The 13,589-nt window shown below is 39.3% G+C and overlaps 2 pseudogenes; both read left to right on the forward strand.

The window, feature by feature from the left end:
• Positions 1-2,672: 2,672 nt before the first annotated feature.
• LOC127536141 (glutathione S-transferase A-like) lies at positions 2,673-4,518 on the forward strand (annotated as a pseudogene).
• A 3,246-nt stretch (positions 4,519-7,764) lies between these two features.
• On the forward strand, positions 7,765-10,965 carry LOC127536142 (glutathione S-transferase A-like; annotated as a pseudogene).
• The last annotated feature ends 2,624 nt before the right edge of the window (positions 10,966-13,589 follow it).

Below are 13,589 nucleotides of genomic sequence, written 5' to 3' on the forward strand. Positions count from 1 at the left end.
CCTTCAAAATTTCAATACACAGCATCTCATCTATTCTACAGCACACTTGGACTACTGTAACTGCTGTAAATACACGTAGGTCTAAGCACACCAACTTGGCACCCCGAAGGACTTTTCTCCAATTTTTCCATTGTGTTTTTTTAAGATTTCTCTGTCTCTCTCGTAGTTATTATCTTGTATAGCGTGCTAGTGGTACGTGGCAGGATAGCCTTGGAGAACAGTCACTTTTTCATTTCACTGGGCATGTAGGCAGTCGAGCATATGAGCATGTTGACAGAGAATCTGGAAATTTTATAGGAGTTTGCTGGGCTAAATGAGTGCTCTTTCCCCTCGCGAGTTAAAATTTTGTGAGCAGTCGGCCTGTGCAGGCTGGACACCACCTGTTGATGGACATCACGTGACTGTGGGACGATTGCAGCAGATGAATCAATGCGAAGGCGTATAGTGAGGTCGGCAACCGTCAGGCCGGTGCCAGGTAACCGAGCCAGCCCGAGAGAGGAGGAGGTCCAGAGACGCCAAATCATGTCGAACCTAAAAGGAAACTCTCAATCGTCATTTTAAACAGACTCTGTAGTGTGTTAAAACTTGTAACATCAAAATACATACTGAGAATAAACTGATTTTTGAACTCTGGACTGGCATGCCACTAAGATGCTAGTAAACAGCTCTGGGAAGACCTCAGAAAAAAATACGTTTTAAATTTCGAGGAAGAGGAAATACTATTTCCTATTCACGTAGATGAAAAGATCAAATGCCACTCTCCTAACAGCATTGACATATAAGGCTAAATCAGTCAGTTAGCTTAGCTTGAACAGGAAGGAAACAGTTGCTATCTGTTAAACTCATATAAATTATCTTAGTTTATGCAATTAAACCAAATAAATTGACAGCTGTGTGAGCAAGAACATTACTCCTGTATACAAGGACCATGCAGAAACAATGTAAAGCTTAACACTCTATAAGGTGTTATAGTCCAGCATCTACGACCATAACCTTTTGTTTCTCTTCTCACAGTGAGGCGGACTCTGAAAACGGTCTGACACCAGAAGAAGCTCTTGCTTTGGGGCTAACTGATTCTCCAGAACATAAATGTGATCACCCACTGTCATCTGTCCGTTCGCTGCTGTGGAAACGCAGCTATGAATGTCGGTGCGACATCTCTGTCAGCCTATTGCCACACTTTAGTGTTGTATTCACCAGCACAGGCCCTGTAGGTTTTTGCCAGCTGCTAATTTTGCCAATGTACTGATGAAGAGCTTTTTGTATTCAATACAACAAAAAAATCTTTCAGGAGAACATGGGGTGAGGAAAGAAGGCATCCATAAGGGTGTGATGTGTTCAATTTGGCAGAAAACAAATTTGTAATTCAGTGATGCTGCCTCGACACTGAATTGAAACAATTTGTTATGAATCTAAACATATTTTAAATATTGCATTAGTCCGAAGGGATTTTTGCTCGTGAGTTTCTGCAGCTGTGAGTCACATTTGTCATTTATTTAGCTGTGAATTTTGGTAAGTAAAGATTAACGGCTAAAGAGGAATTTCAATTTGTACTTACACAGTTTCAAAGGATCCTAAGAGATCAACAGACACGAAACGTAGTAGAATTAATCCAAGTGAAAGTGTAGCTGTGTTTTGCAGGAATGTGAAGGTTTCCAGTCTGATGAGTGCCTTTCATTTAAAAGGGACAGTGCTGTACTTTTTACCATCTCTCTCTGTATATTCACTCCTCGTTTTAGATGACTCACATGTCACTTCTCGGGTGTATTTACAAACAGCTAACTTTCCCAGTATTTATTTGCAAAGCTCTGACATCTTGCACCTTAATTAACGTAAATAGTCTGAATGAACGACGGATTGAAAACAGAAAAAGGAAGTTTGTATCTCTGTAAAGTGTAAAAAGACAAAAAGATATGGACATTTTTTAAATTTTAATAATCTATTTTGAAGGACTTGCAGAAGAATTCTGTGTGTAAATGCCCTCGTCAGCTGCCAGGTACTAAATACTGTAGTTCTACAGTGTGCATGTTTAGTGCGGTTCATGTTATGTATATTTTTTGTAATTTCTGTAGAAATTTGTATTATGTTTGGGAAAAAAGGAACAAAAGAGGCTTTTTTTCTGTGAATTGTAATTAAAAAGAAAATTCATGAAAGAGGTGGTTATAGCAGAAATCTTTGTTTTTTAACATGTTGCTCCTTGCTGAGAGGCATTTGGACGTTTGATTTGAACTCTGTGGTCATATTGTACTTTGTATGAGCTTGAACAGGTCAAGTAACAGTGTGGAAAATGTAAGTCAGGCTGAAGTGTCCACTCCTCTCACAGTACAGCAAGAACTGGGAAACATCGCTGCATAAATACCATGTAGTGAGCTGACATGATGAACCGTGGTTACAAACACTCTCACTTGAAATGCTGTGTATACACATTCTGCAATAAAAAAAAAACAAGCTATTGAATGAAAAATGAATGCGCACGTCGTTCTTTTAACTTCTGTTTCTGCTGAGTCATTTTTTAATACTTGGGTGTGTTTCTGCTGGGCCAACCTTTGAATTAATGTGGTGCCATAAACTGCTCACCGGTTTCACTTCACAGTACTAGTGCAGTCGCTGTGTTACACTGTTAGTGTTTCATTGACTTGCTGTTTAGGATTGTGTCTGCAGTACCTGCATCCATGGCCAAGTCAATGATGCTGCTGTGGGGGTCTGGATCCCCTCCATGCTGGCGTGTTATGATCACTCTGGAGGAAAGAAGCTGCAGGGCTACAAGCACAAACTGCTGTCCTTCGAGAAAGAAGAGCACAAATCTCAGGAAGTCTTGGAAATCAACCCAAGAGCACAGGTAGGTGTAAAAAGGAAAAGAAAAAAGATGATCAAAGTAAAATGTACTGCGCATAATGATGAATATTTGTCAGTGAATGTCAAATACTGGGGGAAAAAAAGATGCAATAGACAGTTACAGTGTATTCCGCTAGTTACTTGTTAAATTTAGTTACTTGTAAATTTCCCACTGAGGGATCAATAAAGTTGATCTTATCTTAAAATAAATAAAGTGACCTCAGGTTAGCAGAACAGTTTCCTATTGAAAGAGAAATATGCAAAAAGTTGAAATTCTCTAAAGTAAATCCAGGCAGAATGATGCACCGCAATGGTAGTGAACTAGTAAAAAACAAACAAACAAAAAAAAAACTAACTATATTTACACATGCCAAATAAATTGCTCCGAAGCCATCAAGTAAGCAAATTAACCAGACAGATGTTGCATTTCCTCAACTGCAGAGGGACAATATGCCCCCTACTGGCCAAAACATGTATCATCCTATAGACAGTTTAAGTTAAACAGTATAGTATTTACTCTTATGTCAAATTTAACACTAAATTTAAATCATATATGTTAAATACCACACATGAACTCAGTGCAATATTTGATATAGCCGTTATACAACTTTAAATCAGTTGACATGTAGGTTGCTTTACACATGGGTGTACTCACTTCTGTTGTGCCAATAATACTGCATTTGTTTATTGTACATTAATGGCAATGTAATAAATACCCATTGTAACGTATTGCACAGTCATAGTAATGTAGTACATATTTACTACACGCCACAGTGACCACCCTAAAGCCTGCCTTTCTATGCCAGTGTCACCATGACAATCTTTCCAGCAGCTCCCTGCATTCAAACATGGAGACATCATAGTGAACGAGTCCTGTGCAGCATGTTTATACCTCGAGGTAAACGGCCTAAACTAATATGAAACATACTAAATGTTCCAGTATATTCTTTACTTTGACGTCTCATCCGCCTTTTCTCTGCTGTGATAGAACCGTTTAAATCTCAGGGCAGCAAACTGATTCCTGACGGTCCCGCAGAACAAGCCCTGATGTACCAGCGCATGATGGAGGGTGTCCACCTCACTGATAAACATGAGTAAGCCACCTGCATGAATACTAGCACGGAGTGAAGAGGGATGACAGGAGGACTGATGTTGTGATGGTAATATTGGCTACTCTGTTTTAGATTCAGTTGTCTACTACGACTACCTGTCCTGAAGAGGAGAGACACGACTCAGCTCTGAAGAGAAACAAGGAAGCTCTGACCACTGAGCTCCAACTCTGGGAAGGATACTTGCAGAATGTATGAGTATGAAGAGCACACAACACTTGTAGACATCACACAGTACGTTGAAATCAGTGGTTCTTCTCACTTTTTTTCCTCCTTCAAGGTGGCTGCAGGCTCGTACCTGGCGGGGCCCTTCTCCTTAGCTGACGTGATCGTCTTTCCAAACATCGCTTATGCATTTCGTTTCAAGTAGGTGACTGAGTTTGCTGGAGGATTGAGTCCAATCTGCTTTTGAAGTGACATGATGCTTTTTGTCTCCTCTTTAGGCTGTCTGTTGAACGCTACCCCAAACTGGCCAAATATTACAGCTGCTGAAGGACAGACCCAGCATTAAAGCCAGCTGGCCCTCACAGTGGTTTGCCACTCCACAGGTGATGACGCCCTGAAGGACGTCTGAAACTCTCTGCATTCATCTCCCATTGTAGGCTTGTGAGACTGTTAAACTGCAAAGATAATGAAACATTTCATTTTCATTTCGAAACACTCTCTTAATTTGCCACATGGAATTATCTTAAATCACGAGAGACAAGTCACTGAAAATGTTTTGTTCTTATCTGAAATGAAGCAATGATAAAGGGAACAAAGACATATTTTTAAAATACTTTTTATGTTATAAACATAATGCACATTTCAATGGAGTTTGTGTTGTAATTTGTGTTTTTCTTGATTCGACACCAAGATCATTTCATTTTCACTGCAAGTCAGTTCCAACTACTGGTTTTCTTGATTCCTAATAATAACAATCAAGAAACAGAACCTGAGAAAGTTGTATCTGTCAACCCTGAATCTTTATCAGTGACGCATCAGTGTGTCCGTAGCATGTTATCGTTGTAGCTGCTGCAGGTTTGAGCTCATTTATATCCTGTTTAAATAAAGGGACAGCAGATAATTCAGACAGAGGAAGTAGAAAAACAAAGTTCTCTTACACAAGTCTGTTTCAGTATTTGGACATTCTTTCTCATTTTTGGTGAGATCTTGGATCATTTGAACATTATTACATTTGAAATGAAACATGTGAGAAGTTGGCAGGGAGCAATCACTGTTTGGTGGAGCTGGTAACAAATCATAGACATACTAGGAGCTTCAGTAGAAGGCAACTGGACTGGATAAAACAAGAGAGAAGTCCAGCTGCCTCCTTATGAAGCTTTTAGGAGTCCCGAAAGACTGAGAATCTGTACACGCAACTCATACACATCTGAATGTGACCTCGGCTACACACACTGTCTTTTGCAAGAAGTTCAATAAGGGGTAGTGGGGTATAGATGGAATAAGACGGACTTGCGGCTCGGTCTTCTTCCATATTTGCAGTCGAAACGTCAAAACTAACCATAGTTAGTTGACAAAACTCACACATGGCAAGAAACCATATATGTAACTTCATCGACCTTGAATTTCAACATGAAATAAAAAAAAAGAAAATGCCACAAAAGTAAAAAAGTCTTCTCAATAAAACTCAGAGTTGAAATTTTGAATTTCAAAGTATTACAACGAGTGCCCTTTAAAGAATTAACAGCAGCAGCACTCCACAGTTAGTCACATCATCTTAGCAGGGACTCTCCACCTTTACCAGGTCCTGTCCACTCACTGTAGGTGGCAAGAGGACAGTGCACAATATCTGATAACTTCAAGCTCTACATGCCCTTAGGTGAAACTGATTCACACTACATTCAAAACATTTACAACTTTAAAAATCACACCACTTTTAAAGGTATGATTGACATCGCTCTATGTGGAGTGATCACATTCTATCCATACTCTATCAGGCTCCATCTCAGAGCTCAGAAACCACAGACGTTACAGTTATCTTAGTCTGTAGAAGGAGTAATGATCAATAGAGTTTCCTGATTAGAAAATGCTATCAGAAATGAAGGTCAACACTTCTAATCCTCCGCTGGAGAACTCTACTCCGCTCTGCATGGTCCATATGCAGGATAAAGGAGTGCCATATTCTTTTTTTTATTTTTATTTTTATATATATATATTATATATATAATATATATATATATATATATTTATTATATATAATAAATATATATATATATATATATATATATATTGGCCTTATTATATAGGACATGTTGTGAAAAACTCATAAACACCTATGAAATGTCTTTGAGTAGAACATTTTTTACACCTTCATCTTTTTTTATTTACATGCTTATGTGAGTGGGAGGAAGGAAAACACCAATAAAAGCTTCAATGGGGCTCATATCGTATCTAAAACAAATTTGGGAGTGGTTGCTTAGTAATGACATACATTCAGCTTCATTAGTGCCGTGAGCACATATGGAGTGATGAAAAAGTTTGTACATACATGAAGGCATGAAACACGTTACCAGCTGTTCACGCTGCCTCAGGCAGCTTTGCACATCTGCACATATGCACAGCTTTTTGTGTGTGTGTGTTTGTTTTGTGTCTGTCATTACTCTGTACAAGCTTATATGACTAATGATGCTTTATTAGATGTGTGTGAAGTCACTGCTTGCAACACACACGTTGTAAGCCTTTTAAATGTTTGTGTCAGTTCATAGACTTTATACAACGATTAGCTACAGCATTGAAACACTGTCAGCATGTGTAACTATTAATCACTGCTTATCTCATTACAATGGCACGAGAGGGTTTGCTGTATCAAATCAGCAAGGGAGCATTCAGTTTGAAGCTGATGTGTTGAAAGCAGGAAAATAAGCAGCCTGAGGATGTGAATGACTTTGACCAGGAGCATTCTGGTTAGCAGTAGAACCTGCCAAAAGTGGTCTAAGGTAAAAGTCGAGCCTCGTCGGCTTTGGCAGAGGCACATATAAAGAGTTTAATGATTAAGCGCCCAGTTCAGAATAGGTAAGTACGGGACTTACTAAAATAAAACAGACATACCCAATAATATGATTAATATCAGATATCCTTAGAATCACTCTTTATAGGTCTAAAAACAACAATGTTGAACAAGAGGCTTGAAATCTCAGAAGTGGTTTTTGATTCATATCTCTCCGTTAGTGTTCGGGTGACAAAGGCCAGACAATCTTTGTTCATTCAGCTCAGGCTCACCTCTGAGAATGGATCCTTTCTTTCTTTTACAGACTTAATATACTAAAATACAAAGGATTCATTTAGTCTAAAATACTGCTGCTCGACTTTTAACTAGTTTCAGTAAAACTGCCACATGATTCCACTTCTTCTTGCTTCACTGGTTAGTTGTTTAGTTCAGAATTGATTTCAGGATTTTATTTCCCTTTGACACAGTATAAGATCCTCTGTCAAAAACCTTCTGATTGTTTAGGATTCTTGCCTTGTGACCAGAAGTGATTTGGTCTTTACCATTTGTGCCCTTAGACTGTTGAAATCCTGACGGAAGATGTCAGACTGTCAGTAGGCTCTTTTAAAACACCACTGAAAACCTTTTTCTCACAAGGCCTTCTGTTATCTGTCACCGTTTCACCTACTTAGACGGCGTTAGCTATTCAAACTTCCTTGATCTCCAGATCTTTGGTGACAACACAGAAATGGGATGGGACTAAATTCCACCAATCCGGATGGGTGGGCTGGAGCTTTGGAAAAAAACAAAAAACAGGCTTCTGTGTATTTCAGTTCCACTCCTCACTTTGTTCACCAGCCACAACAGCTGTTGTACTTCACTCTGAAACCCATGGCCAAGGACATGACTCTGCTGTGGGCCTCCGGCTCTGTTCCCTGCTGGAGGTGATGATCATGCTGGAGGAGAAGCAGCTGCAGGGCTACAACCACAGACAGCTCTCCATCGAGGAATTCATGAACAAGCCCCAGGAACTGTTAGATATCAATCTGAGGGGGCAGGTGAGGACAGTCACATAATAATAATAATAATAATAATAATATAATAATATATAATAATAATAATATAATAATAATAATAATAAAATAATAATAATGAGAGGAGGAGAAAAAAATCATGCTTTCTCTTATCAAAATGTGATAAGTGCATAATAATCCTTACCTTAGGAGCAACTAGATATTCACTGTTGTGCTGCAAGGTACTTAACGCCAAACTCCAATCAAAAAAATGTGAAATTTAATGATTTCAGTATTTATTGTTAGTCTTTCTCGCTCACATTGAAACTTGGCTTATTTTTCAGCTTCCATCTTTCAAACATGGAAACATCATCGTGAACGAATCTACTGGGCCTACGGCGCCTGTTTTTATCTGGAGGTGAGGGAGTCGCTCCAACAAGCAGTTTTACACTCAGCATCATGAATTGTGACAACAGTTCAAATGTCTTTCCTGTCCTAACAACAGAGCAAGTTTAAAAACCAGGGAACCAAACTGATCCCAGACGACACCGACCAAAAAGCTCTGATGTACCAGCGCATGTTTGAAGGTCTCCCATTCTACGATAAATCCGGTAAGAAATGAAAGTTTGGTGGTAGTCCTCTTCCTGACAACATAGCACTTTGATTATTGTTTTCACTTGATATTTTCTGTAATATCTGCTCGATTAATTTAAATCACCATTGGTTTACTGAAAGATGCAAAACAGTAGTATGGTCTGTTTTTTCAAAGCATAGATTTCCTGGCAGATTACAGTATGATTTAAATCCAGGTTCAAAAGACCAAGAAGAAACTGATTATCTGTTAAATCCTTTCTATGTGTTACTCTTCTAAGCCCCAGTGCATGTGAAAAAGATGTGAAAGACACATCGGTGAATCACAGCACTGCACTGAAGTTCCTTCATTATGATGTAAATGGACACAATAGTTTAATTTATGCATCAGCAAAAACTCTCTTGTGGTCATTATTCATCACCATAACTCAGGAACAGAAGGGGGGATGTGACTGTATTTCACATTTGGTCAAACACCGAACTGGTGACACTAATTTGATGGGCTTCATAGGTTGGCACCCACCTATGAAATTACTTTGGTCTGTGCTACATACAGTATATTTTATAAATCTTAATAGAGTTTGATCTAAATTGCAGATGCACAAAGCAGTAATTCTAGTCTGATAAATGACACTGTGTATACTGACCTACACTGAAATATGTTTATACAGGTTCTGTACACCTCTAAACAATGAGTTGTTGGTGAAAATGCTACTGTCTGCTGACTGTGTTAATGCATGTGTGTAATCTTAATGTTTCCTGATTCTAGCTAAAGTTGTCTACTATCAGTATTACGTTCCTGAAGGAGAGAGGCACGACTCAGCTGTGAAGAGAAACAAAGAGGCTCTGGTCACTGAGCTGAACCTTTGGGAAGGATACCTGCAGAAGGTATGTTGGTGAGCAGTGAAAACACAAACTGACTCAACATCCACTGATGCATTCAAACTGTATTTGTCACTTTTTTCTTTCCAGCTGGGCTCTGGCTCTTACTTGGCGGGACCGTCTTTCACACTGGCCGATGTGGTTGTTTTTCCAGCTGTTGCTAATCTTTTCCGATATGGGTAAGAGAAACCGAGACTGTAAGAGATGCTGCCTTCAAATGAGACTCATGAGCTTCTGATTGTGACATGGGAAGTCTTGTACCTGAAATAGCTGGAGTTCAGGTGGTAACACTGACTGTGTGAGAAGAGCACTGCTACTCGGAAATGGAACCTTAAGTGTTATTATCGACATCTAGAAGTCACCAAGGCTAACCATTTAGCATGCAAACAAGTAGATAATGTTGGAAATACAAAATGCATAATAAAAAGTTGAAGCTGTTGGAAACATCTACCTACATTTTCCTCAGACATTATAAAATTCAAAAGAAAAACTGACCATTCTCTGAAAAATGAACTACCATGATTCCGCCATTTCTGGTGTCAGCAAATTTCTTCACAAACTCAGGAACTCAAAACTTTCAGAAAATTTCTGGCTTACAAAGTTGTGAGTACAACAATTCTCACTGACTCTTTCTATGAACATTATAAACCCCATTTGAAAGCAGTACAAATTGCAAATGGAACAAACCCAAACTTCTTGGAGTTCCAATCAGTAAATTACATCCAGTGTGTAGATGTACCAGTTCAAATGTCTGCTACTTCTGGATCCACAGGTTGTCTGCTCAGCGTTACCCGAAACTGGGAGAGTACTACGCTCTGGTGAAGGAGAGACCCAGCGTCAAAGCCAGCTGGCCTCCTCATTGGCTGGAGAACCCAAAGGAAGACGAGGACACCCTGAAGGACATCTGATATTCATACACACTTGTTGTTGTGATGTTCTTTTGTGGCCTCCAATGCAGAGTTTTTGCTTTTGTCTACCAAAAGCTTAACTAACCGCTTGATAAATATAATACAGCTCAGATTTTGATTATTGGTGCTATAAAATAAATTGTTGCTTTCTTACAAGTTCTGAATACATTTGGGAATTACAGGTGCAGATATGTGGTTCTTTCATTGTGATCGCACTCTTCTCAAATCTTCGACCAAAAGTTTGTAAATGCAGGCTGTGTTCAACTGTACATCATTAGATGTTTGCAGGGTGACGGCAGCAGGAAGACTGTCATGTAGACATAGCAGCTTTGTTGCCCCCGAACACTGTGTTTATACTAACAATTTGTGTCGACTCACACGTGTGCATGTTACTATACTAAAAGTCTAATGCATTTAGAGTTCCTGTGAGGTTCGTGTGTGTTAATGCATTCATATCAGTTAGCATTTATTGGAGGTTCTCAATATTCATACCACAATAACTGATATATTGAGGCTATAATATAATCAGTGTGCACTGTAGATTCCAATCTCACATCTCCGTGTCCCAGTAGAAAACGTAGGTGGAGTCTTGAGGACGTGACCTTTGTGTTTATTTGAATGCCAGAAATGAATTGCTCTGCACAAGGTAGCTCAGATATCCTGCGTTGGCATGACTTTGCGTAAATGAAATTGTTCAATATTGCGTCCTTTTGCAAGATTTCTACGTTTTCAGTTTCATGCACAGCCTCTTGGAGACACACCAGCCATACTGTATGTTCAACTACGTCACTAAATGAACAGCAGACGTGTATCAGGTTTGCAGGAGTGTTTATATGACTGTAAACATGGATTAATATCCTGCACACCGGAAAAGTGCAAGTTTGACCCAAGTTCTGGTCCTTGTCTTTGCCATTTTATCCAGTTTAAATGCTGATGATTACAGGAATAACTGTTATTTCATATGGAAGAGGTGAAATGATAAGAAATTAGCTGTTTATGGAGATCAGTTTGCATATTCTTACTTGTCAATATATGATTAGTTTCTGTGTATCAAGTTCATTACAAGCAGAACTTTATCTGCAGCTGCAGGTCTCACTATTAATAACAAAGGTGTTGAATTAGTGCTGCATGCAGATGATCACGTGCATAAAACTCTCCTACCAGAACTTTTTATGATGTTCAAAAAAAATAAACCAAATGGTGGGAAAAATAATCTAAAAATAACCTTCTTTCAAAAGCACTTTGCCTTAACAAAACAGCTCTTTGATCTAGAGATACATTTGTATTTACACTCCATCAAAGAATTCTGTCTGTACTTCCTTCACTGCATTTATTAATTCAACCTTTATATATACAGGGTGGTGCCATGAGTAGTCACTATTTTTTAATGCGTACATTTTAAGCATGAGTCAAAAAAATACAACAGTTGGCAAAATATACAACTTACAACAAAGGATAAAGCTGGAGTTAAGAAAGGGTGGACAGGACACCAAGTTTGATTAACTGGTCTGACTGATGCATGTGGAGCAGAACCAGTTTTATGAACCAATATGAGCTGCATTGCTTTGTGAACAAAAATGTTTACATGCCAGCTGAGCAAAATGAAGTAGCTGAGTTACATGAGCTGGTGAGAACCTGCCACCTACCAGAAGGTAAAACTGTTGCCATCGAGACAAAACTGAGACATCAGGCATTGACTGACCCTGTTTCCTCTACCCACACAAGAGAGCACTAATATAGAGGGGAACAGGTTCAGGACCATCCATGTAATTATGTGAATAGCTGGTAAGTCTGCAACGTCGGCCGCATTGTGGACTCCACATTTTAGAGTATGAAGTTTCTGAATCAGACTTATATTTTTGTAAGAATTCTTCCTATCATGGACTTGTTTTTATATTTAAAAGACGGATAAGACAAGTCAAAAGACACAATCATACAAACTGTTTACAGAACTCTGTGGCCTCCAGCCTCACTGAAAATATCGTTAAAACCTACTCTAATCAGGCAAAAGCTGTCCAGTCTCTTCCCAGTGACAGACTGCACCACGCTCACCAGCTAGAAGACTGGGAGCTCATCAGAGAGTTTCAAAAGACGACACCTGAACTCTTGCTGGTCTGAACCACACAACATCCTTCTCACCACCAACACTGCATCAAATGTGAAAGTACAAACGTGACGACAGAGGACTACAAGAGGACAGCTGCTTCACCTTCACCACAGAGCGGCAGGAGGACTCATCACCAGGTGTCCTCTTCTTCATCACCTGCGGAGACCTCGAATACTGGGTCCACCCGCAAGACATTTCAGTGGTTCATCAAAGGCACAAACACAACATACCAGATTCTTTGTTGCCCTCATTCCAGCCTACGGAGTCATTCATCTTCAAACCGGATATGACATCTTTCTCATCTTACACCTTCCACTGCATATGGTACGACCATGCATTCACAAGAAATGACTGCTGTACATCACAAAATCAGACTGCACCCGATTTCTTATTGGCATCCCAAGGAGCCGAGTGTTACATTTTTATTTCTGACAACAATGCCACCATACAGAAAATAAGTGATCACTTGAACAACACTGCAAAGACATTACATGAACCTGTTTCTACTGGATTGCTCAGCTGCTTCAAGAACAAAATAAGAGCACTAGGCTACATAATATTTGGATGTGTATTGTTTGATCGAGTATTTTGATGACTATTCGTTTTGATTAGTCGTCTCAAGTGTTTTTAAAAAAATTACTCACTTCCAGAACTGCAGCTAATACTATGTACTGTCCTTGAAAATTCAGCCGGCTTCATCAGGGCAAGAAAACCCAACTATCTGTTTAATATTGAAATCGATTAGCATTACTACACGTACACACGTTAAAAAAGTGTGGGTTGATGAAGAAAATAGGACTTCTTTTTTTTTTTACAGATACCTTCGAGTGATCACTGCTCGTTTTGTATTCACATACTGTCTCTTCCCAACTGTCTGACCTACTGTATAAAATGTTTTACTCAGCAAATGTTCTGGGTCAGCTTACCTTCACACACTCACGTTCTGTTTTGGTAAGCCCACTATATACTGGAATACTAATAAACACCCCACTGCAGCAGACCTTGCATGAGGACGTTGGATAAATGTCTTCAACAATAGTTTAATGAAGTCAACTGTGCTGGGTGGGGATTGAAATGTGCACTTTCAGTATTGCATCACGCTGCCCTGGGTTGACAAAACACACACTGTTTAACCTACTTAGACCGGGAGTCAACTATTCTAATTTCTTTGACTCACAGTTGTTTGGTGATGACACAAAAATGGGATGGGACTAA

This window comes from Acanthochromis polyacanthus, chromosome 11 (assembly GCF_021347895.1).
Source record: "Acanthochromis polyacanthus isolate Apoly-LR-REF ecotype Palm Island chromosome 11, KAUST_Apoly_ChrSc, whole genome shotgun sequence".
NCBI classification, from domain to species: Eukaryota; Metazoa; Chordata; class Actinopteri; family Pomacentridae; genus Acanthochromis; species Acanthochromis polyacanthus.